This window comes from Muntiacus reevesi, chromosome 3, assembly GCF_963930625.1.
Source record: "Muntiacus reevesi chromosome 3, mMunRee1.1, whole genome shotgun sequence".
Classification (NCBI taxonomy): Eukaryota; Metazoa; Chordata; class Mammalia; order Artiodactyla; family Cervidae; genus Muntiacus; species Muntiacus reevesi.
Window position 1 is genome coordinate 198,628,652 of NC_089251.1, and position 25,306 is coordinate 198,653,957.

Below are 25,306 nucleotides of genomic sequence, written 5' to 3' on the forward strand. Positions count from 1 at the left end.
AATCAGCCAGAAAGAGAGAGAGAGAGAGAGAGAGAGAGAGAGAGAGAGAGAGAGAGAGAGAGAGAGAGAAGGACATGGGGACCAAGTCTCTGATGGAACAAGGGTGGTTTATTGAATTCTGTGTGAGTATATATACCATAGTACAAGGTAGCTTCTTCAGATAAAGATCAAGAGACCAGACTTTACAAGTTACCAAGGAAGCAAAGAGCAATAGAGGCCATAAGGCCAAAAGGCGATCCATATCAAAAGAGGATCCTAACTAATCCCTTTCACCAAATGGAAAAGCTAATGAAGGAAATCCTATGCAAGCTCCCATCTCTTTGATCTCCATTCTGGGAGTGACTTGCCTGCTCCTCTCCCCGACGTGGACTAACAAGGAACAGAGGGCTCAAGAGAGATGGGAAACAGCACACAGGGATCCTACTGTTAAACATATTCCCTGACATGGTGGTATAATTTTATAATTATAAATCATTAGCAAATTTGAATGAGTTCACATAGACAAATGAGAGGTTGCTTAACCAAACTTAGGATAAGTTTATTACAAAATCATCAAGAATAAAGATTCCAGTTTAATGATGATTATTTTTGAAAAGTCATATGAGTCTATGAAAAAAAAAAAGCATTAATAATCCAAGTAGCTAAGTGAACAAAGTAAAAAATTTTCCATTTTAATTAGGAAATATCAATATTCAATAATATATGAAATGATCTATGACGTCCAATAATTTAAATAAATAGAAATTAAAACACCATGAAGTACCTCTTCCAAACTTTCAAATAATTTTAGCTGTATTGCTAGCTTACCTCAAGAAACAAGAAAAATGTCAAATAAATAACCTAACTTTGTACCTAAAAAAACTAGAAAAAGAAGACAAGGAAGAACAAAAACACTCAAAGTCAGTAGAAGAAGAGAAATCGTAAAGATTAGAGCATAAATAAATGTAAAGAAATTAAAGAAACAATAGAAAAATCAATAAAATTAAAGACTGGTTCCTTGAGAAGATTAAAAAAAAAAATAGGCAAACCACTAGCCGACTCATCAAGAAAAAAAGGGAGAAGAATCAAATCAGTAAAATAAAAATGAAAAATTTACAACAGAAAATGCAGAAATACAAAGGATCATAAGAGACTACTATATGCCAATAAAATGGACAGTCTGGAAGAAATGGACTAATTCTTAGAAAACTACAACCTTCCAAGACTGAACCAAGAAGAACTAGAAAATATGAACAGACTAATCACAAGTACTGAAATAAAAACTATGATTTAAAAAAATCTTACAACACACAAAAGTGCAGGCCAAGATGGTTTCACAGGAGAATTCTACCAAACATTTAGAAAAGAGCTGACACCTATCCTTCTCAAACGCTTCCAAAAAGTTACAGAGGAAGGAAAACTCATCCTACAAGGCCTCCATCACCCTGACACCAAAATCAGACAAAGATACCACACACACAAAAAGAAAATTACAAGCCAATGTCACTGATAAGCATAGATGCAAAAATCTTAAACAAAATTCTAGCAAAAAGAATCCAACAACACCTTTAACGGATCATACACCATGATCAAATGGGGCTTATCCCAGGGTTGCAAGGATTCTTCAGTATACACAAATCAATCAGTAGTATACACCATATTAATAAACTGGAAGATAAAACTACGTGTTCATCTCAATAAATCAGAAATAGACTTTTTTTTTTTTTTTTTTCTGGAATTCTCGTGCTTTTTCAATGATCCAACGAATGTTGACAATTGGATCTCTGGTTCCTCTGCTTTTACTAAGTTCAGCTTGAACATTTGGAATTCACGGTTCACATACTATTGAAGCCTGGCTTGGAGAATTTTTAGCATTACTTTTCCAGCGTGCGAGATGAGTGCAATTGTGCGGTAATTTGAGCATTCTTTGGCATTGCCTTTCTTTGGGATTTGAATGAAAACTGACCTTTTCCAGTTCTGTGGCCACTACAGGGTTTTACAAATTTGCTGGTATATTCACTGTAGCACTTTCACAGAATCATCTTTTAGGATTTGAAATAGACAATGAAACTCACTGAAATTAAAAGATTACTAGGAAACAGCATGAACAGGACACCCAAATACATGATTAATATACTCACGCTCCTTAATAATCAGGGAAGTGAATGTCAAAATCATAGTAATTTATAACCATATGGTCCCCATAATGGCAAATAAATAGACCAAATGATAGAAAGATTACAGAATGTTCATCTTTCTAACTGGGATTATAAAGCAGAACTAAAGAAGATTTTCATGTTATCTGCTGATGTTAAAAATAGCATATACTCTGATAAAGCAGTTTCACTTCAAGGTTATTAAAGATGAAAATATGCACATGTTTCAAAATACCTGTGCTAAGACATACACTGCTGCGTTTAATAATATCCTAAGAAAACAGTAACACAAACATCTGATCAGAGTAGAATGGTTAGTTTATGGTATGTATATATATACCATGGTATACAGCTTTGATATGAACTTATTGCAATCATTTAATACTTGTGTTGCAGGAAGGGGGACCCCTTACAGGGCCCAAAACTGGGCTCTTGTCTAATGCTTGGAAATAAATTGTCCGAGGAGACACATGTGCTGACAAAGCAGGAGATTTTATTGGGAAAGGGCACCCGGGCGGAGAGCAGGAGGGTGAGGGAACCAGGAGAACTGCTCTGCCGCGTGGCTCACAGCCTCGGGTTTTATGGTGACGGGATTCGTTTCCGGGTGGCCTTTGGCCCATCATTCTAAGTCAGAGTCTTTCCTGGTGGCGCTCAGCCAAGATGGATGCCAGCGAGAGGGATTCTGGGAAGTGGGCGGACACGCGGTGTCTCCTTTCGACCTTTCCCGAGCTCTTCCGGCTGGTGGTGGCTTATTAGTTCCGCATTCCTTACCGGGATCTCCTGCCATAAAACAGCTCACGTGAATGGTTACTATGATGCCCGGCCAGGGTGGGCGCTTTCGGTCAGTGTGCTTCCCCCAGCACAGGGGAATAAAGGTCAGTGTGCTTCCCCCAGCACAGGGGAATAAAAATGGATCTTTGAAAGATCATGCTGAGTAAAAGAAGCCCAGCACAAATAAATATATAATATGCCTTTGCTGTGGTACAATGATGAACACTACAACAGTGACAGGGAGAACAAAAACGTAGGCTTGTGGATGTATGTTTCGTCAGCAGAATTTTTAAGAAGAATCAGGAGTTATTTCAGTAAAGGTCAGAATCTGATCAGTTTTTATAAGTGAAAGGCAACGCTCAGGAGGGATGTGAAGGAGGCCGCTAGGGTGGGGTCTGCATGTGGCTAAGCGTGGGTGGGATCGCACGGCGGCCCACTTAGCAGCAAGCGCATCATGCACTTTGTCCTATTGCCTTGCATGTCTTGTTTTCCTCAGTGAAGAATTAAAACCAACATAAACACACAAACATGCATGCATGCACAAATGAAAGAACATAATGTGATACGGTATGTACTACTTCTTTGTCTGAAGAGCAAGTCTATGGAGAGGAGGAAGAAAAAGGATTGATTTATAAAGTCACAGGAGGAACAGAGGAGTGGAAGGTGGAGGACTTTGGAGAGGGGTGGTTGATTGTCCTTCAAAGGAGTCAGTAGAGAAGAAGGCAAGTAGAAATGGTAAGTCAAGTTAAAACGGGACATCAAAAGCCACAGAGCAGCTACAGGTGAGCCAGGAGATCGCCATTAGCAGGCTAGGTGTGATGTGTGATGGCCTGAGTTAGAGGCAAGTTTCCTGTGTAATAGGCTACTTTCTCCATTCAATTCACTTAATAGACTCTTCCCAAATAGGGAAAATACCATGGGGAGAGTGAAAACTTCTCGAAAACTATTTTTTTTCTTTTTTGCAATGCGTTGCACCACACCCGCATGACTCTTCTATACATTAATCCTGCAAGAAACGGTGGTCTCCACAAAAAAATACATAGTCTCGTCTCATTTGTTGTTTGAAATTTTTATTTCTATATTCATTTATTAAAGTAATATAAATTTAAAAACAGATGTATATACTATATACATCTTATGCTTTTAAATATTTTTTCTTATACATGGTAAGTTATACTTCATGGAAAATTTTTGTACTACTTTTAATTTTTTGAATTACTACAAACATTTTAATTGGGGGATAATTGCTTTACAACGTTATGTTGGTTTCTGCTGTATAACAACATGAAATAGTCTTAATTGCATATATATGCATATGTGTATATATATGTATATCCCCTCTCTCTTGAGTCTCACTCACGCCTCCCATTCCATCACTCTAGATCACTACAAAGTGCCAAAAGCTGGGCTCCCTGACTTATAAACCAGCTTCCTGCCAGTTATCTATTTGCACATGATAGTGCATACGTATCAATGCTACTCTCTCAGTTTGTCCTTCTCACTCCTTCCCCAGCTGTGTCTATGTCTGTTCCCTACATCTGCCTCTCCATCACTCCCCTATAAATAGGTTTATTAATACTATTTTTGTAGATTCCATATATATGTGTTAATATATGATGCTTGTCTCTTTCTGACTTGTTTCATTCTGTATAATAGGCTCTAGGTTCATTCACCTCACTACAACTGACTCAAATTCATTCCTTTTTATGTCCAAGTAATATTCCATTGTTTAAACATACAAAAACTTCTTTATCAATTCATCTGTTGATGGATTCATCTGTTGATGGACATCTAAGTTGCTTCTAAGTTCTGGCTATTGTAAATAGTGTTGCAATGAAATTTGGGGTATATGTGTCTTTTTGAATTGTGGTTTTCTCAGGGTATATGCCCAGTAGTGGGATTACTGGGCTATGTGGTAGTTTTACTCCTAATTCGTTAATTAATCTCCTTATTGTTCTCCATAGTGGTTATATCAGTTTACATTCCTACCAACATTGCAGTAGGATTCCCTTAATGCACATCTTCTCCTGCATTTATTGTTTGTATTTTTTTTGTGTGTGATGCCATTCTGATTAGTGTGAGATGCCTCATTGTAGTTTTGATTTGCATTTCCCTAATAATGAGCTATAATGAGAATCTTCTTATGTACTTATTGGCCATTTGTGTCTTTGGAGAAATGTCTGTTTAGGTCTTCTGCTCATTTTTTGATTGGGCTGTTTGTTTTTCTGATATTGATCTGTGTGTGCTGTTTATATATTTTGGAGATCAATCCTTTGTCAATTGCTTCATTTGCAATCACTTTCTCCCAATCCAAGGTTGTATTTTTATCTTTTTTATTGTTTCCTTTGCTGTGCAAAGCTTTTAAGTTTAATTAGATCCCATTTGTTTATTTGTGTTTTTATTTCCATCACTCTAGGAGGTGGATCAAAGAGAATCTTGCCATGATTTATGTAGAAGAGTGTACTGCTTAAGTTTTCTTCTAAGAGTTTTATACTTTCTGGTCTTACATTTAGGTCTTTAATCCATTTTGAGTTTATTTTTATGTATGATATTATAAAGTATTCTTATTTCATTGTTTTACATGTAGCTATCCAGTTTCCCCAGCACCAGTTATTGAAGAGGCTGTCTCTTCTCAATTGTATATTCTTGCCACCTTTGTCAACGATAAGTTGCCCATAGATGTGTAGATTTATCTCCAGGCTTTCTATCTGGTTCCGTTGGTCTGTATGTCTGTTTCTGTGCCTCTGTCATGCTGTCGTGATGACAGTGTGTTTGTAGGATATTCTGAATTCAGAAAGGTTGATTCCTCCAGCTCCACTTTTCTTTCTCAAGATTGTTTCAACTATTCAGGGTCTTTCATATTCCACACAAATTGTGAAATCATGTGTTCTAGTTCTGTGAAAATTGCCACTGGGAATTTGACGGGGTTGCACTGAATCTGTAGATTGCTTTAGGTAGTACAGTCATTTTGACAATATTGATTCTTTCAATCTAAGAACATGGTATATCTCTCCATCTACTTGGTTGTCACTGATTTCTTTCATCAGTGTTTTATAGTTTTCTGCATACACATCTTTTGTCTCCTTAGGAACAATTATTCCTAGGTATTTTGTTGTAATGGTAAATGGGATGTTTCCTTAATTTCTTTTTCTGACTTTTCATTGTCAGTGTATAGAAATACAAGGGATTTCTTAGATATTCAGTCTAAATTTAGATAATATAGCATCTCTGTACTTTAAGTCCTTAGTACAATATCTAGCACTTGTTGGAGTCCCTTGTATTTCTGGAAGAAAGGTGGAAAGACAAGAAGGGAGAAAAGGAAGTAGGCATGGATGGAGAAAGAAACAGGGAAAGAGGAGAGAGTTGAAATAAATACTTAATCTCTATCAAAATTCTCCAACAACTTCCCATCTCACTGAGACAAATAGTTTAAGGGATTCCATTGGACTAAAAGGCCCTAGACAATATGTGCCAATAGATTCTCCCATTTTACTTCTTAAGACACTCTCCACTTCTGGGGGCGGCCATTTCTGCCATACTCTGCAGGTCATCAGCCTCCTTACTGCTGCTTCTTTTGTCTCACACTTCCAAGGCTCACATGCTGCTCACCTAGGTGTTCCCATGTCTGTTCCTTCACAACATTCAACATTTCACTCCAATTTCACCTTTAACCCCACATTCTCAACAGCTCTAGTGTCCTTCATCTACTTGGTTTTGACCATTTGATTTATCACTGTGATACATATGATATATGTTATTGTGCATGTTTTGTCTCCTTCCACTGAAGTGTACACTCCATAGAAGCTGTAGTCTTTAACTGATCTTTTTCCCCCCACAGAGTAACCCCAGTGTCTGGAAGGATGTAGTTAATAGCAAAAGGATGCATTTTTAAGGTTACATGTAGACAAATACTTTTTTTTTATTCCACGTATACAAGGTACCTAGAATAGTCATGCATGGTGTTAGAAAGTACTGTGGTAGATGCCAGGAGCTGGGCGGTGGTGGAGGTAGAGGGGGGAGATGGGGAGTTAGTGTTTGATGGGGACAGTTTCAGTGTAGGAAAGTGAAGAACCCGGGAGACAGATGATGGTGAGAGTTACAGAGCAATGTGAATGTATTTGGTGCCACTGAATTGTAGCTAAATATGGTTAAAATGCTTAATATGCTTTAAAATAACATTACGTGAATTTGACCAAAATAAAAACATTTTAAAAATAGGGAAAGAGACTCTAATGTTTCAGCAACTGGAAATTTACCTTGTTCCTTTCTCTCCATGAGCTTGCATTTCCATTCTACTTCTAGTATAGACTTTATCCTAATATAATGTATTTTTATGATTAAAAAGTCTTCTATCAGCAATACAACAACAAAACATTGTGTTAAAAAGTAGCAAAAAGATGGCAGAAAGTGGTTCATTCACTTAATAAGTAGACTGACCCTGAGACCCTCACATGTAGCATTTAAAGAAATGTCAACTCTATTCCTAAGAGAGAAGTTATGACTTGGACTAGTGTTGCTAACTTCTGCCTGCTACCTGCTTCTGTAAATAATTGGAACATAGCCACACTTTTTCATATCGGTATTTTGGGTTTTTTTTGTTCATTTTTTGTTTTTATGGTTATTGTTGTTTGTTTTGGGGGGAAGTGCCAGGTTTGATAAGCAAGGAAACTTCCTTAGAGATGGAGGGAAACTCTTCCCCCTGGGATCCCCGGAGACGCGACAGAAAGGGGAAAGGCTGTGCTATGCACAGTGCAAGACAGGTAGGGATATTTGTCTAGCTGACTTGGGGCTAAGCTTGAACTCACTCTGCTATATATATTTTTTTCATGTCTATAGTGTGTGTTTGATCTGAAGAATACATGCACAGCTTGACAAATATAAACCAAAACTTTAAAATATTTTAGATAGACAAATACCTAGTGAGCAAATACCTTGTTAAATATAGGCAGAATTTATATGATACGTTAAGTGTAAGAGGTAGTGAAGAAATAGAGCATGTGTATCCGCACAGAATGGCAACGAGAGAGGTGAGGGATATTTACAAGGGAAATACATACCCATGACACAGAAATGTACAGAAGCCACTCATGTTCTGGATGCATTCAATAGGCACATGTACTTAATTTTCACTCTATGTCAATTCAGCTGCACATCAGAGACACCTATTCTGGTCCCATAGGTCCTCTGTTCAGGAAACACAAATAAATCCCATGGCTGTTGGTGGAGCTAATTGTCAAGCCACTGTTGTGCTAAGCTAATGTCTCTATGTGCCTCCAGCAGAGCAGGTGTGTTATTGATCCAGGCCACTTTCTTTCTGTGGGTTCCATTGTCTGACCCTGAACTCTGTCCTTATATTTGGGCCATCAGAAGAAGGCAATGTGGCAGAGCATCGAGATGATGACTATTGCATGCCTCAGCATTCGGGTAGTCAGGACGCCCCACCTCATTTGTACTCTGTTTGACTCTTATACTCTGTCTTCTCTCAGTTCTCACTTTGTGTTTTGTATGGATAAGCTGTGCTATTTAAATAATCTGGGTCATTTAAACATTTTAATTTAGCCTGTGAGACTCACTGAGTGGTACCCACTGGGATAGCTTGCCTGATATTGAACTTGGAGGCCACCAATTAATCTCAACAATTTCCCATACAAGAGTCACTCATCACCTTCCATACTATATGTTTATTTGCTTAGTTTCAAGGCCTATAAAAGTTAAAGGAGAAAAGAGAATGTTGGTATTCTGAAGATATTTTTAAGGGGAAATAATAAAACTTTCCCAATGTCCTGGCCTAAGATCCACTCATGCTTTGACATTGGGCTATTGGTATAACATACAATTTGCAGATCATAGAATTCACCATGATTGTTATAATAATAAAAGAAAAAGGTTATAGAGCACCACTATATAAGGTGTGATTTTAAGTACTTTTCATATAATGAATACTTTAATCTTGACAGCTACTCTGTGAGGGAGGTAGTATGATTAGATCCTTTTTTGCAGATATGGAAAGTGAAGACCAAGGAGGTTATATAACTTTCCAAAGTCATGAGAGATAAGGTTTAAACCTTACCATCCTTCTTGTCATTTTTAATGGAAGACCAAAAAGATGAAAGAATTCACCGTAGTCAGCCATATGATTTGGAAACAACAGAGCTAATGCTATGAAGTGAATACTGTCACATCCATCGAACTTTCACCAAAACTTCACCAAATATTTTCTTACAAGCTCATGGATGTGTAAAAATCATAAAATAATTCACTATCACTAATATAATACAGTATGATAACTATATATAGTATATATTAGAAAATAAAATAATAATTAATCATAAATAATTAACTCATAACATAATTATTAATGAACTTTTAGAATTATTCTTTCTAACTTGGATTTTTCTTTTAATTTGGAGAAAATAATTGCTTTACAAAGGTGTGCTGGTCCTTGCTGCAAAACAATGCAAATGACTCGTAATTATATACATTTATACCCCCTCTTTCCTTATACACATATATATGTATGTGTGTGTGTGTGTACATATATATATATCCACATTTGCACAGCTCTCCAAGGGTCTCACAGAATATGAGTGCTCATCTTTTCCTGTTAGAATTCCAAAATTACATTTTGCTGCTGAACAAGTATTGACAGGAAAATGTTGGATCCCACCAAAAAAAAGATACCCCACCTCCAAGGTCAAAGGAGAAGCCACAGCAAGATGGTAGGAGGGGCGACATCACCTTTAGAATCAAGCGCCTACCTGCCAGAGATGATCAGAGGGTTCAAACAAAACCTTGTGTGTGCCAAGATTTCCCACAGAGACCAAACCAGACCTGCCTTTGAGTGTTTGAGTGTCCCTCGTGGAGGCCTGGGTCAGCAATGGCCTGCCGCAGGGGCAGGAACTCTGGGTGCAGCAGTCCTGCATGTGGCATAAGCCCTCTTGGAGGAGGTTGCCAGGAACCCCACCAGAGACCTGCCAAGCAGATGACCCACAAACTGCAGAACAATTATACCAAACAAATTCTCGCACTGGTAAGAAAGTTCTAGGACCCACAACAGATTTCCCAACCTGTGGATCTGGCAAAGCGACTGAAAACCTCCAGGGAATTTGACTTTAGAGGCCAGTGGAATTTGATTACAGAACTTACACAGAAGTGGGGAAACAAACTTTTGGAGGGCACAAACAAAACCTTGTGTGCACCAGGACCCAGGAGAAAGGAGCAGTGACCCCACAAGAGACTGGCCCAGACTTGCCCGTGAGTGTCCAGGCATCTCCGGCGAAGGCGTGGGTTGGCTGAGGCCTGATGGAGGTCGGGGGCACTGGGTCAGCAGTGTGTGCACAGGACCTTTTGAAAGAGGCTGCCGTTGTCTTCCTTACCTCCACCATAGTTTGATCTCAGGTCAAACAACAGGGAGAGAACACAGCCCAACCCATCAGAAGAAAATTGGATTCATGATTTATTGATCACAGCCCCGCCCATCAGAACAAGACCCAGTTTCCCCCACAGTCAGTCTCTCTCATGACGAATCTTCCATAAGGTTCTTCTCCTTATCGATCAGAGGGCAGACAGAATGAAATCCACAATCACAAAAAATTAATCAAACTGATCACATGGACCACAGCCTTGTCTAACTCAATGAAACTATGAGCCAAGCTGTATAACGGCCATCCAAGAAGGATGGGTCAAGGTGGAGAGTTCTGACAAAAAGTGGTCCACTGGAGAAGGGAATGGCAAACCACTTCAGTATTCTTGCCTTGAGAACCCCATGAACAGTATGAAAAGATAAAAATATAGGGCACTGAGAGGGAACTCCCCAGGTCGGTAGAGGCCCAATATGCTACTGGAGATGAGTGGAGAAATAGCTCCAGACAGAATGAAGAGATGGAGCCAAAGCAAAACCAGCACCCAGTTGTGGATGTGACTGGTGATGGAAGTAAAGTCCAATTCTGTAAAAGGCAATATTGCATAGGACCCGAAGTCACTGCAGCCATGAAATTAAAAGACGCTTATGCCTTGGAAGGAAAGTTATGACCAACCTGGACAGCATATTAAAAAGCAGAGACATTACTTTGCCAACAAAGTTTGTCCATCTGCTCAAGGCTATGGTTTTTCCAGTGATCATGTATGGATGTGAGAGTTGGACTATAAAGAAAGCTGAGCACCGAAGAATTGATAATTTTGAACTGTGGTGTTGGAGAAGACTTCTTGAGAGTCCCTTGGACTGCAAGCATATCCAACCAGTCCATCCTAAAGGAGATCAGTCCTGGGTGTTCATTGGAAGGACTGATGCTGAAGCTGAAACTCCAGTACTTTGGCCACCTCATGCAAAGAGTTAACTCATTAGAAAAGACCCTGATGCTGGGAGGGATTGGGGGCAGGAGGAGAAGGGGATGACAGAGGATGAGGTGGCTGGGTGGCATCACTGACTTGATGGGCATGAGTTTGAGTAAGCTCTGGGAGCTGGTGATGGACAGGGAGGCCTGGCGTGCTGCGATTCATGGAGTCGCAAAGAGTCCGACATGACTGAGTGACTGAACTGAACTGAACTGAACAGAACTGAAATGTTAGGTCCATGAATCAAGGTAAATTAGAAGTGGTCAATCAGGAGATGGCAAGAGAGAACATTGACATTTTAGGAATCAGTGAGCTAAAATGGACTGGGATGGGCGAATTTACCTCAGATGACTATTATATCAGGACTGATTTCTTTAGGATGGACTGGTTTGATCTCCTTGCAATCTAAAGGACTCTCAAGGGTTTTCTCCAACACCACAGTTCAGAAGCATCGATTCTTTGGTACTCAACTTTCTTTATAATCCAACTCTCACATCCATACACGACGACCAGAAAAACCATAGCTTTGACTAAACGGACCTTTGTCGCAAAGCAATGTCTCTGCTTTTTAATATGCTGTCTAAGTTGGTCATAACTTATCTTTCAAGGAGCAAGTGCATTTAATTTCAGGGCTGTAGTCACCATCTGCAGTGATTTTGGAGCCCACCAAAATAAAGTATCTCACTGTTTCCATTGTTTCCCCATCTATGTGCCATGAAGTGATGGGAAGGATGCCATGATTTTCAGTTTTTGAATGCTGAGTTTTAAACCAACTTTTTCACTCTCCTCTTTCACTTCCATCAAAAGAGTCTTTAGTTCTTTCTGCGCCTAAGTGTGGCGTCATCTACGTATCTGAAGTTATTGATATTTCTCCCAGCAATCTTGATTCCAACTTGTGCTTCCTCCAGCCTAGCGTTTCTCATGATGTGCTCTGCATGGAAGTTAAATAAGCAGGGTGACAATATATAACCCTGATGTACTCCTTTCCCAATTTTGAGCCAGTCTGTTGTTCCATGTCCAGCTCTAACTGTTGCTTCCTGACCTGCATACAGATGTCTCAGGAGGCAGGTAAAGTGGTCTGGTATTCCCATCTCTTGAAGAATTTTCCACAGTGTGTTGTGATCCACAAAGTCAAAAGCTTTGGCACCATCAATAAAGCATAAGTAGATGTTGTTCTGGTATTCTCTTGCTTTTTCAATGATCCAAAGGATGTTGGCAGTTGGATCTATGGTTCCTCTGCCTTTTCTAAATCCAGCTTGAACATCTGGAAGTTCATGTTTCATGTACTGCTGAAGCCTGGCTTGGAGAATTTAGAGCATTACTTTACTAACAAGTGAGATGAGGGCAGTTGTGCGGTAGTTTGCCCATTCTTTTGCATTGCCTTTCTTTGGGATTGGAATGAAGACTGACTTTTTCCAGTCCTGTGGCCACTGCTGAGTTTTCCAAATTTGCTGGCAGCACTTTCACAGCATCATCTTTTAGGATTTGAAATAGCTCAACTGGAATTCCATCACCTCCACTAGCTTTGTTCGTAGTGATGCTTTCTAAGGCCCACTTGACTTCACATTCCAGGATGTCTGGCTCTAGATGAGTGATCACACCATCATGGTTATCTGAGTCATGAAGATCTTTTTTGTATAGTTCTTCTATGTATTCTTGCCATGTCTTTTTAATATCTTCTGCTTCTGTTAGGCACATGCCTTATGTCCTTTTTTGTGCCCATCTTTGTGTGAAATATTCCCTTGGTATCTCTCATTTTCTTGAAGAGATCTCTGGTCTTTCCCATTCTATTGTTTTCCTCTATTTCTTTGCACTGATCACTTAAGGAAGGCTTTCTTATCTCTCCTTGCTGTTCTTTGGAACTCTGAATTCAGATGAGTATGTCTTTCCTTTTCTCCTTTGCCCTTTGCTTCTCTTCTTTTCTCAGCTATTTTAAGGCCTCCTCAGACAACCATTTTGCCTTTTTGGATTTCCTTTTCTTTGGGATGGTCTTGATCACTGCCTCCTGTGCAATGTCAGGAACCTCCATCCATAGATCTTCAGGTATTCTGTCTATCAGATCTAATCCTTTGAATCTATTTTTCACTGTCACTGTATAATTGTAAGGGATTTGGTTTATGTCATACCTGAATGGTCTAGTGGAAACAATAAATTTCTATCAGAGTGGTTGTTTGTTTACTCAGCTTTCCCACTATTCATGCTGACTTCTAAAGTTTTCTTCCTTAAACTGGATCAAGTAGACTGCATAATTGCAAAAAAAAAAAAAAAAAAAAAAAAAAAAATCAGAATTGGAATTATCCTAGTGTTTAAAAATCATGAAAGAGTATTTTCTTTTTACTCAAGAATTCAGACTTTTCATCCATTCAGAATGGCCTCTCCCCACTGTGAATTACTTGGCAAAGTAGTGATATTATCTAGTATTACAACATGATTGTTTGAGCAGGAAGCTGTGGATGTGGTTCCAAAGTCTCAGCATTCTCCCTTTGTTACCTGATTTAAAGAAGTTCCTTCAAGCTTAAGGTGAGTTACCCTGAAGTCTGTGAATCCCTCGCTCACAAAGACTTTTCAAAGTACTCTGAAAGGAGGTATTTATTGGTAGATTTCTGTGTTTCACAAGCAGGGCCATCAAAAAAGCCTTATGCAGTTTTTCTAAGTGAGAACGAGGTAGAGGAGCTTTGTGAGTGGTGAGTAGCCACTCAGTTGCAGACAGTTGCTCAGTGCATGCATAACAAATGCCTTAGCGGGGCCAGGGGGAGGTCATTCCGTCATCAGAATCATGTCATGGGTGATATGCTGTTGGAAAAGCTCTTGCCAAAGTTTAACTCACGATTCTCTCTAACTCAGGCATCTGACATTGTCAGGCTCTTCTAACAGGGCTGGATTACATCTAACGATCAGTTTTTGGATTATGGATTCTGAGATGTGTTTGGTAGATCTGTATTAAATCGCATTTGATATTTATTTCTATTTTATAATATCCCTGTATTATTAAGACTTTCTCAGGAATTAAGTTATGGCATATAAAAACTTTTTAGTAATTAAAGAGATGAGTGTATGATTATTTTTTCTCTTTTGCCCAAGTTTTGAGTTAAAATATGATGACAAACTGCCCAAAATGAAACAAAACAATCCATTCTTGAAAAGAGTATTATTTTCTAAACATACCACTAAACTATATTTACTAATATTTTATTTAGTATATTTTCATTCAGTAAAAATATGAGGAGTTTTCTCTTTTGTACATATTTTATTGTGCTTTGAAATTTATTTGCTAGCATCAAAAATGTATTGAAGAGAGTTCCTTCTTTTTTCACATTATTGTAAAGTCAACAATCTTTGAAGATATCTCTTTCTAAATATTTGAAAGAATACCTGTGTGACTCTTCTGGGAAATATGGTTTTAGGGGGTGGGTTTTGAAATAAAATCATTTTCATCCATGGTAATTTTTGCACTAATATATATTTTTATTAGCTCTGTTAATTTTTCTATAAAATTATATTATTTCATTTAATCCAGTGTTTTAAATTTTAATTCATGTGATTAGAATAGAATAAAGTAGTCTTTATAATTCATTTATTTTCTTCACGTTTTTGGTTATGCTTTCAATGTATACACTTAATTTTACTTCTTTATTTGCTCCTTTATGTCTTCCTCAATCTCTTATAAACATGCTTTGGGATCATCTTTGTCAACGATGTTCATTGTTTCACTATTATTTTTTATTTCATGAATATTTATCTAACATAATTTGTATTGATTTATTAGCAACTATTATTAGTATATTAAAATATATAGTGAATGTTAAATGGTTTTCACAGATATCTCTTTGATGCATTAAACTTAAGCTTATATTTCTGTTCTTCATTATCCTTTTAGATTAGATGGTTACACAGAGGAAAAGGAAGCAGTGCCTTCATTCTATTATTCTATCTCCCCACCCCCCACTTAAATGGCTTAATTATTACAGAAACTTTCCAAAAGACCCACCAACTCTTCAGTGGAAAATATCTACAGATAGTTTGTACCCTAAGATTCTTTCTATCCATCATCTCAAAATCCTTCCCTCAAGATTTCCATCAGCTCTGAGTTATTGCATCCTGACGCATATACAACCCCAATTGATGCCTCTCTCTCTAGCCATCCCTTTCCTGACACACTGCTGAAGTTTTGCAAGGTCATTTTTTCCATTACAGAGGTAAGCAATACACTTAGTTTGGTCTTATAATGTTTGGGGTCTCAACTTTTGAACATTCTATTACTTATCCTTTTGCTAGTTCTTCTTGATTTGCCTGGCCCCAGGCTTATAATTATAACATCAACCATATAATTTAGGGCATATTTCTTCTAAACAAGCTTTGATAAACTGTAATAGCTTAACTGACTTCCCTGGCAGCTCAGATGGCAAAGGATCTGCCTGCAGTGTGGGAGACCAGGTATCAATCCTTGGGTTGGAAAGATTCCCCCGGAAAGGGGAATAGTGGCTACCCACTCCAGCATCCTTTTCTGGAGAATTCCATGGAAAAAGGAGTCTCTTCGGGGTGTGTAAGTTTTTTTTTTCCCCTGTTTTTAGGGCTTTCCTGGTGGCTCAGATGGTAAAGAATCTACCTGTAATGCAGGAGACATGAGTTTGATCCTTGGGTTGGGAAGATCCCCTGGAGAAGGAAATGGCAACTCACTCCAGTATTTTTGCCTGGAGAATTCCATGGACAGAGGAGCCTGGTGGTGGATTACAGTCCTTGAGGTCCCATGGACATGACTGAGCTAGGAATCAAATAGCTTAATAGGGCCGTTTAGGAGGGTGGACAATTTTGATAAGTTAGACAAAATCTAGTAGCAGGGCATCCTACAAAATTTCCCAGCAGTACTCTGTAAAATTGTCAAGGTTGTTAAAATTAAGTAAAGTCTGAGAAACCGCCACAGCCAAGAGGGATCTAAAGATAAATCCAAACTATGCTGTAGCAGACATATGGATCAACGAACAGAATAGAGAGCCCAGAGATAAACCCCCACACCCAAAGTCAACTAATCTTCCACAAAGGAGGCAGGAATATACAACGGAGAAAAGACAGTCTCCTTAGCAAGTGGTGTTGGGAAAGTCTGACAGCTGCATGTAAATCAATGAAGTTAGAACACTCCTTCATACCATAAACAAAAACAAACTCAAAATGGCTTAAAGGCTTAAATGTAAGATGTGACACCGCAAAATTTCTAGTAAAGAACATAGGCAAACCATTCTCTGGCATAAACTGTTGCAAGGTTTCTTATGATGCTGCTTCTGTGTGGAATCTAATGAAATGATACAAATCAACTTTGTTACAAAATAGAAAGAGACTCACAGACATAGAAAACCAATTTATGATCATCAAAAGAGAAGTGTGGGCAGGAATAAATTAGTGGATTGAGATTAATATATACACACTACTATACATGGACTTCCCAGATGGATCAGGGATAAAGAATCTGCCTGCTAATGCAGGAGATGCAGGTTCGATCTCTGAGTCAGGAAGATCCTCTGGAGAAGGAGATGGCAATCCGCTGCTGTGTTCTTGACTGGAAAACCCCATGGACAGAGGAACCTGGCAGGCTACAGTCCATGGGGTTGCAAGGAGTTGGACATGACTTAGTGACTGAATAACTACCTATATAAGAAAAATAACTTACAAGGACCTTCTGTATAAACAGGGAACTGTACTCAACATTTCATAATAACCTATTAGGGAAAAGGATGTAGAAAGAGTACATATGTATATTTCTTTTTAGAGGAATATATGTATGAAAAATATATGTTCAATATATATATGAAAAGGTATATATATATATATATATATATATATATATATATATATATATATACATGTATATCTGAATCACTGTGCTGAACACCTGAAACTAAAACAATATTGTAAATGAAATAAACTTAAATAGAAGAAAAATGATTTTACTTGAACAATGGACAGGAAAGAATAGACGTATTGAAAGCATGGATTTTGAAGTTGAATAATGGTTTGAACAACATTTTCTTGTATAACAATTAGCATTGCTCAAGCCTTAGTATCCTTTATTTGTAAAATGACAATCATAATAATTTTGGAGTTATTATGATAATTAATCAAATGAAGTCATAGCGGTTATGGGTTATCAACCTCAAGATTGAGATGGGTGGCAAATTATCCAACTGAAAAAATGTGATCATATACCATATGTGGAAAGCATATCAATAACCATTGCAAATTAAACAATGAGAGAACACAATTCCCATCCTTAACTAATCTTCAATTAATAATTGGCAGTTAAATTTTATTTTAGCTAATAATTTGAGTACGTTAGCAGAAAGAAAAAAGTATTCTATGGATGTAGATAAAGCAAAAATCACATCCATCCAAATTTTGATGTTTAAGGTTTTCTGGAAAAGATGACATCCAAACTGAACAAAAGTTATAAGGGCTCTTTAAACAGGAGAAAGTGTTCATTAACAACAGATAGAGAAGGATAAGCTTATGAATAGACTCAGCATAGAACTTCTGGAACATTTATATAGTTCACTACTATTAGAACATGAATTGCAAATGGACAACTGGCAGGAGGTGACATTTAGGAGGAAAGCAAATGATGGAAAACCTTGTCAGGCCTGCTGAAGTGTGATTGAATTTATTTGGTATACACCTCTAAGAGCTAATAAAGAATCTTAAGGAAAAGATGAATGGAAGTAGTCTTGTGTAAGCAAATTCACAGGAGTGGAACTTACAAAAACAGATATAAAATATTTTGGATATCATCTTGAAATAAATGCAGAGATGTTTATATAAGTAAATCAGTTATTGTGGAGCTCAGCAGATTATACCATAAAGAGAAACTATTTAACATGGTCATACTGGTTGCTTTTTGAGGATGATTTTTTCTTTTATGTTTTTGCAGTTAGAAAATAAAACTGAATTAAATGGAACAAAGACTCAAGTTAAGTATGCCTCATTAGCAATGGAAAATATGTATTCAATAGTCTCCCTAGTCTTAGAATCTTAATAAGTACAGTCACTCCAATTTTTCCAGTTCTGATACATGTGACAACTTGTACTGGAGATCAGAATACAGAACAACCTTTTCTACTGAAGAGAGACAAAAGTTACCATACCCATTACAATTCAAATAATTTTGGGGTTGAGCCAATTATTTTTCTTGTTGGTAGAAACTCAGTGCAGAATAAATAAAAATGAGTAAATATTTTGTGGGTAAACTGAACTTTCCCTGACAATAAGTGGATTTTCTTTTTGTTGCTGTTGTGGTGGTGGTTTTGTGGAGATGTGTGGTTTTGTAGGGAGGAGGATTCTGGAAAATGGAAATAGAAGTAAAAGAAACTAATATTTGTTTTGTAACTACCATGTGCCTGGTGCATTAAGTATTTGCTATAATCTTCATGTTGAGAAAAGAAAGTGGGGTTTCCCAAAGTTAGGCAAATTGACAATACCATTCAGGTATTAGAGTTTGACTTTAAATTCAGCTGTTTCTGACCCCTGCTCAACTCCTTGAAAGGACATAAATTGGATCTGTGGTATCAATACATAAATACTATGACTCTGGGGTAATTAAATAACTCTCCTCCACGGTCCAACTGTAGACTTAGTAAAGAGGAAAGTAAATTTTATTTTACATTACAGTCCATTTTCTCTCACAAATCCATAGAGCAAATATTAGCACACTGGGAAAATTAGACAAATGATAGTCCTCACATCTTCCCCAAATTCCTTTGACCAGAATTCATTTGGCTCAGAGACCCCTATATTATTCAGATACTATACATACTTGCTTTGGCAAATTTTTCCCAGGTTTAAATATTTTTTGTACCAAATTTCAAGAGGATAAATTCATCAAGTATAAATGACCTGTCACTGTGATATTATGACTCTCATTATCACTTCATCTAAGAAGCTCACAGAATTTTGCATGAAGCAGAACCCAAATTCAACTGAGAATGTGCACAAAGAGTTCCTAGATTTTATTTTCCTCAAAAGATTTGTAAGCTACACCTACGCAAAATCAGTTTTCAAAAAAGTTTTGGTAACTAACATTTAGGAAAAGTGTTTCAAAATAAAAAACTCATTTTAATAAGGTATCATTACACAAAACTGATTGTCCAAATATAAAAAATCTCTAAGAACTTACTTTTTGATCTAATGTCCACTGGGTTAGTCATGGTAAGAGAGGAGAATGGGCTCACACCACGAGTATTTCTCTTACTGTGGATTTCTATATTTGACTTTCTAAAGAAGCTTTTTATTTTATAATATTATTAGATTCACAGAATAGCTTCAAAGAGTAGTACAGAGGGTTTCCATATTCATCACACGCAGTTGCCCTTACTATCGGCGTCTTATGTTACTGGCATGTGAACCACAGCTAATGACTGACATCGCCACATTGTGATGGACTAAAGGTCAGACCTGATCTGAAAGTGAAAGTGTCAGTCGCTCGGTCATGTCTGATTCTTGGAGACCCCATTGACGCAGTCCACCGGGCTCTTCTGTCCACGAAATTCTCCAGGTAAAAATACTGGAGTGGATGGCCATTCCCTTCTTCCAGACCCAAGGATCAAACCTGGGTCTCCTGCATTGCAGGCAGATTCTTTACCATCTGAGCCACCTTATTTGGAGTTCCCTAATTTTCACATAATGCCACTTTTGTCCTAAGATTCCATCCAGGTACCAGGGTTAGCCTCCTCTAAATAGTGGAAGTTTCTCAGACGTTCCTGTATTTTATTTTTTCCCTTACAAAGCTTATATATATATAAATACACACACACACACACACACACACACACACACATATACTTTTAATTGAAGAAGAGTTATTTTACAATGGTGTGTTAACTTCAAGTGTACAGTAAAGTGATTCAGTTATATTTTTTTTCAGATTTTTTCTAAGTTATTACAAGATACTGAATGTAGTTCCCTGTTCTATACAGTAGGTACCTGTCATTTATCTATTTTATATATGGCGGTATGTATATGTTAATCCCAAACTTCTAATTTTTCCCTCCCCTCGCCTTTCACTTTGGTAAAAATAAATTTGCTTTTTATGTCTGTAGCTTTCATGCTGTTTTGCAAATGAGTTAATGTGTATCATCTTTTGGTGGTGGTGGTTTAGTCACCAAGTGCTGTCTTGACTCGCGATCCCATGGATTCTAGCCTGCCAGGCTCCTCTGTCGCTGGGATTTCCCAGGCAAGAAAGCTAGAGTGGGTTGCCATTTATTTCTACAGGAGATCTTCCAGATTCTTCATATAAATGATTCATATATTTGTCTTTGCCTCACTTACTTCACTGAAAATGATAATCTTTAGGTTGATCCATGTTGCTGCAAAAGACATTATTTCATTCTTTTTTATGGCTGAGTAATATACCGTTGTATATATGTAGCACATTTCTTTATCTAGTCATCTGTTGGACTTTCAGGTTGCTTTCATGTCTTTGTGATTGTAGATAATGCTGCTGTAAAGGCTGGCGGTGCATTAATTTTTTGGAATGATGATCTTCTCTGGATATATGCTCCAAAGTGGGATTGCATGCATATAATAACTCTATTTTTAGGATCTTAAGGAACCTCCAGGGCTCCCCAGGTGGTTCAGTAGTGAAGAATCCACCTGCCAGTGCAGGAAACGCAGGTTCCATCCCTGTGCTGGGAAGACCCCCTAGAGAAGGATATGGCAACCCACGCCAGTATTATTCCTTGGAGAATCCCCTGAACAGCGGAGCCTGGCGGGCCACGGTCCACAGGGTCACAGAGAGTCAGACATGACTCAGCACACATGCTGGATGACTCTCTGCACTGCTCTTCTTGGAGGCAGCACCAACTCACATCCCCACCGACCATGTAGACGGCTCTCTTTTCTCCACACTCTCTCTGCCATTTACTGTTTGCAGACTTTTTAATGACGGCCATTCTGACTGGTATGAGGTGATATTTCATGGCAGGTTTGATTCAAATTTCTCTAATAATTAGTGATATTGAGCACCTTTTCATGTGCCTGTGGGTCATCGGTAGGTTTTCCTTGTTTTTGATGACTTTTACAGTTTGAGGAGTATTTTGCACAATGTTCCCTCAATTTCAATCAGTTTGCTACTTATCCGGAGGTTAAACTGGGGCTATGGGTTTTGGTGAGCAAGATCACAGAGGTAAATTGCCATTTTCAACACCCATATCAAGGGCACACTCCGTCAGGATGACCTCACTGGCTGGAGGTGGTATTTGTTGGTCAGGTGTCACCACTGTGAAGTTTCTCTCCCCCTTTCTATCTTTCCTGCTATTCTCTTTGGAAGGAAATCACTAACACAACCCTTATATAAGAGATAACGACTATGGTTCATTTTTGGAAGGGAGAGTTTAAGCTAATTATTTGTAAAAAAAAAAAAAAAAAAAAAAAAAAAAAAAAACATAAGCACTAAATTTTCCCTGCTTGAATTTGATCTGGAGATACTGTTGTGTCTTCGTGATAAAGTCAGGAGAAATGAAGCATTAAACATTCATATAAATTTGGGAGATTTACATGCACATTATTCTCTTATATTGTGTGGATCGGGAGAGTAAGAACAGACAAGTTATTTGTCTAAGATAACAAATATGTTAAGACATAAAGTGGGAATTTCAGCTTAACCCTGACTCCAAGTCAGCACTTTCCCCATCACCTTCTAAAGAGAACATTGAGAAAGTTTGGTCTTCTTTTGAGTTGCTTGCTTTGACTTGTGTCCAAGTTTGCTAATTCCCTGGCGCTCCCTTGGTTCTCTAGACGGCTCTAGGGTGCCATGGGGTCCCCAGCGCTCCCACAGTGATACCAGATTGCACACAGCTGTGCCACTCTCCTTGGCAGGCTGCTCGCAGCAAGCTGCTGTATCAGGGGAGCAAGGGATGCTAGGCCTCAAGGCAAGTATTTCTGTGTGAATCCCAGAGCAAACCTGCTGGTTGTAGAAACATACCTCAAGGTACAAAAATGAGTAACCGTCTTGGGTCTACCAGGCATGGTTCCCGTCCTGCCTGCAATCCCTTCCTCAGCGCTAGAAACAGACACCAGTCAGGAAGATTTCGATGTATCTTGGGAAGGAAACAAAAGAGGCCAGTAAAGGATGGGCTGTTTAGGCCATAAGGCTAGGGGAGAAACATTTCTGTAAATGAGCATGGTTATCTTGCAGAAGTCTGTATCTTGGATGCCTTGGAAACACAGAGTCAATGAGAGGAATTTGAACTGAGTTTAGGACAAAAGCGAGGCAAAACAGTGAACGGTAAAAGAACTGAAAATGTCTGTGCAGTGTGGCTTTGGAGACTTTCTGCTAAATAACACAACTATGGAAGCCCATAAAATATTTCAGAATGGAATGTTTGTATACACACTTGTCAGAAGTAAAACAGAAAAAAAAATATTTATATAACTTCAAGAAACCCAATGATGTTGATATGCCATAATTTTTAAAACAACAATATGAAATAAAAGAAAATGAAGCAAGGAATGATGTTATAATATTATTGTATGCTATGAATGCAGACAGTATTTGGTGTGACATAGTTCTGTGTTTAGAATGAGAAAAGATTCTTCATAAACTAATTGAGGCATGCCATCTTTATGTGTTTTGTTTGCATTCTATTAAAAATGTAGTTAAAATGTAACCAACAATTAATTATTGACAATAAATCACAAACTCTCTGATGCTTCTCTTCCCATCATAGCTTTATCATATTTTGCAACTTGCTTTGTTACTTTTTTTCATGGCCACTTGTAAATAACTAGAAGTTCGGGTTTCTTTCTGCCTTGCATAGCACCTGTTGGGTGAATATCCTATACATAGTAAACAAGCAAACAAAAATTTGCCTTATGTTTCCTGCAAACTTATGAGGACTTTTCTCATGCCACGTATGATTAGATGAGGCAGATAATGAAGACAGTGGCATTAGAATTGAGCAGGTATGGTATTTGGCAGGTATGCTCCTCCCTTCATCAGCTATTTCACGTTGGGATTTTCATTTAACTTATCTAATTTCCTTTATCTGTGTATGGGACTAACTGTATTTCTTTGGATGAATTGATGAAAATATTAGATCTGTATATCTGTTGCAATCCCTGACGCACAATAGATGAGAAATAAAAGGATGCTTACTTTAGCAGACAGCTTTGCCCAGCCTTTACGCATATCCAAATACCACCACATAATTATTTCATATTATCAGCTGCATTCTAATTTACCTAAGAATTTTGTGTCAAATTTTATCCTTTTTTGTATAATTTTATATCACTTGTACGAAAAGCAGTATCACTTGATCCACTAGTTATAATTTTCCTATGTACTCATTAATTAAAGAAATAAGTAACTGAATACACTCGTTAAGGTTAGAATTTAAATAAACAAACTCAGGGCTCCCTTAATGGTACAGTGAATACGAATCCACCTGCCAGTGCAGAGATTATGGTTTCTATCCCTGATCTGGGAAGAGTCCACAGCCACGGGGCAACTAAGTTCGTGCCCCACGGCTACTGCGCCCGCATGCTGCAGTTGTTGGAGGCGGAGCGCCTAGAGTCTGCTCTGCAGCCGGAGAAGCCGCTGCGATGAGAAGCCTGCGCCCCGCAGCGAAGAGCTGAGCTGCCCGCTGCAGCTAGGGAAAGCCTCCCGTGCTCAGCAACAAAGGCCACGTGCTATCAAAAAATAATAAAATAAGGAAATAGAGAAAAATGCATGTTAAAATAAACAAACAAAACTTCATCCTTGAAGCTCCTAGGGAAAAGCCCACTCTAAGAACTTTGCGTTCGTGAAACAGATCACCAGCCCAGGTTGGGTGCATGAGACAAGTGCTCGGGCCTGGTGGGCTGGGAAGACCCAGAGGGATCGGGTGGAGAGGGAGGTGGGAGGGGGGATCCCGATGGGGAATACGTGTAACTCCATGGCTGATTCATGTCAATGTATGACAAAACCCACTACAATATTGTAAAGCAATTAGCCTCCAACTAATAAAAATTAAAAAAAAAAAAAAAAGAACTTTGCGTTCACTATGTTCCCATATACTACCATCATATGGCTTCAAGTTACAGCAGAATTAAGCTAAAATTTTCATTTGTTTTACTTACCTACAGCACAGGTAATTCCAGAAACTTCAGTACGCTGGAGAGAAGGACGAGTGTGGCTTTTGCAATAAAAAAAATCGAGGTCTGAATTTCTTGTTAATTCCTTTTCATTTATATGAACTTGGATAAATCAGTTATATTTACTTAAGCTCAGATTCCACAGAAAGAGAAAAGAAAAAATGAGAAATCATTAATTCTAGGGAAAAGAAAAACAAATGTAACAGTAGTGTATTACTTATCATTAAAAATATTTATGTCAATGAACAGTGAAAACAATGATTCAATTTATTCAAGAATTGTGGTGAAAGTGTTTTGGAAAATGGAGCTGGGGAAGGAAGAAAATTTACATGAGAGAAAAAGGAATGGAATTGGAGGGTGGGCATAGGATGAACTGAGGACAGTGAATTTCATCTTAAGATTTTTATTAATAGTGCATTTCAAACTCGGACCTTGCAATGATGCTAAAAATAAAATATTATTAAAAATAATAACATCTTTCCAACTAGGATTTAGAGGTAATGATTTAATAGTTGTATTTATCATGCGTGCTTACTTATCTAATCCAAATCTTGCCTTCTAGCCTTAAGCTATTTAGAGCAGGTAATACTGCTGCCTGAACACTGTCTTAATGTCTGACCCTTAGTTGGGGTTCAGAAAAAGATAGATTGTGAGATAGATCAATGGAACAAAGATAGGTAGTCACTCAATGAATGTAAAATAATTTGACTGCGATCACATATTATGAAACTATTGAGTCCTCTGGTTAACAACAAAATATGAGCAAAACAATCATCCAGGAAAGGAAAACAAAGGAAATGACCATATTGACTAATGGTGGAGCATGCTAACTTACCCACAGAAATCTGTACTGCACTTCCATAATAACTGGTTTGTACCTGGGCTGTGGTAAACTAGCCACTCCATCAGGTAGCCGTCCAATCCCATAGATTCAGCTCTGTGACTCAGCTTCA

At 38.1% G+C, this 25,306-nt stretch overlaps 1 pseudogene; it reads right to left on the bottom strand.

The window, feature by feature from the left end:
- The window catches only part of LOC136164210 (immunoglobulin superfamily DCC subclass member 3-like), a 128,283-nt pseudogene extending 107,111 nt beyond the window's left edge, over positions 1 to 21,172 (bottom strand).
- Positions 21,173 to 25,306: the final 4,134 nt, after the last annotated feature.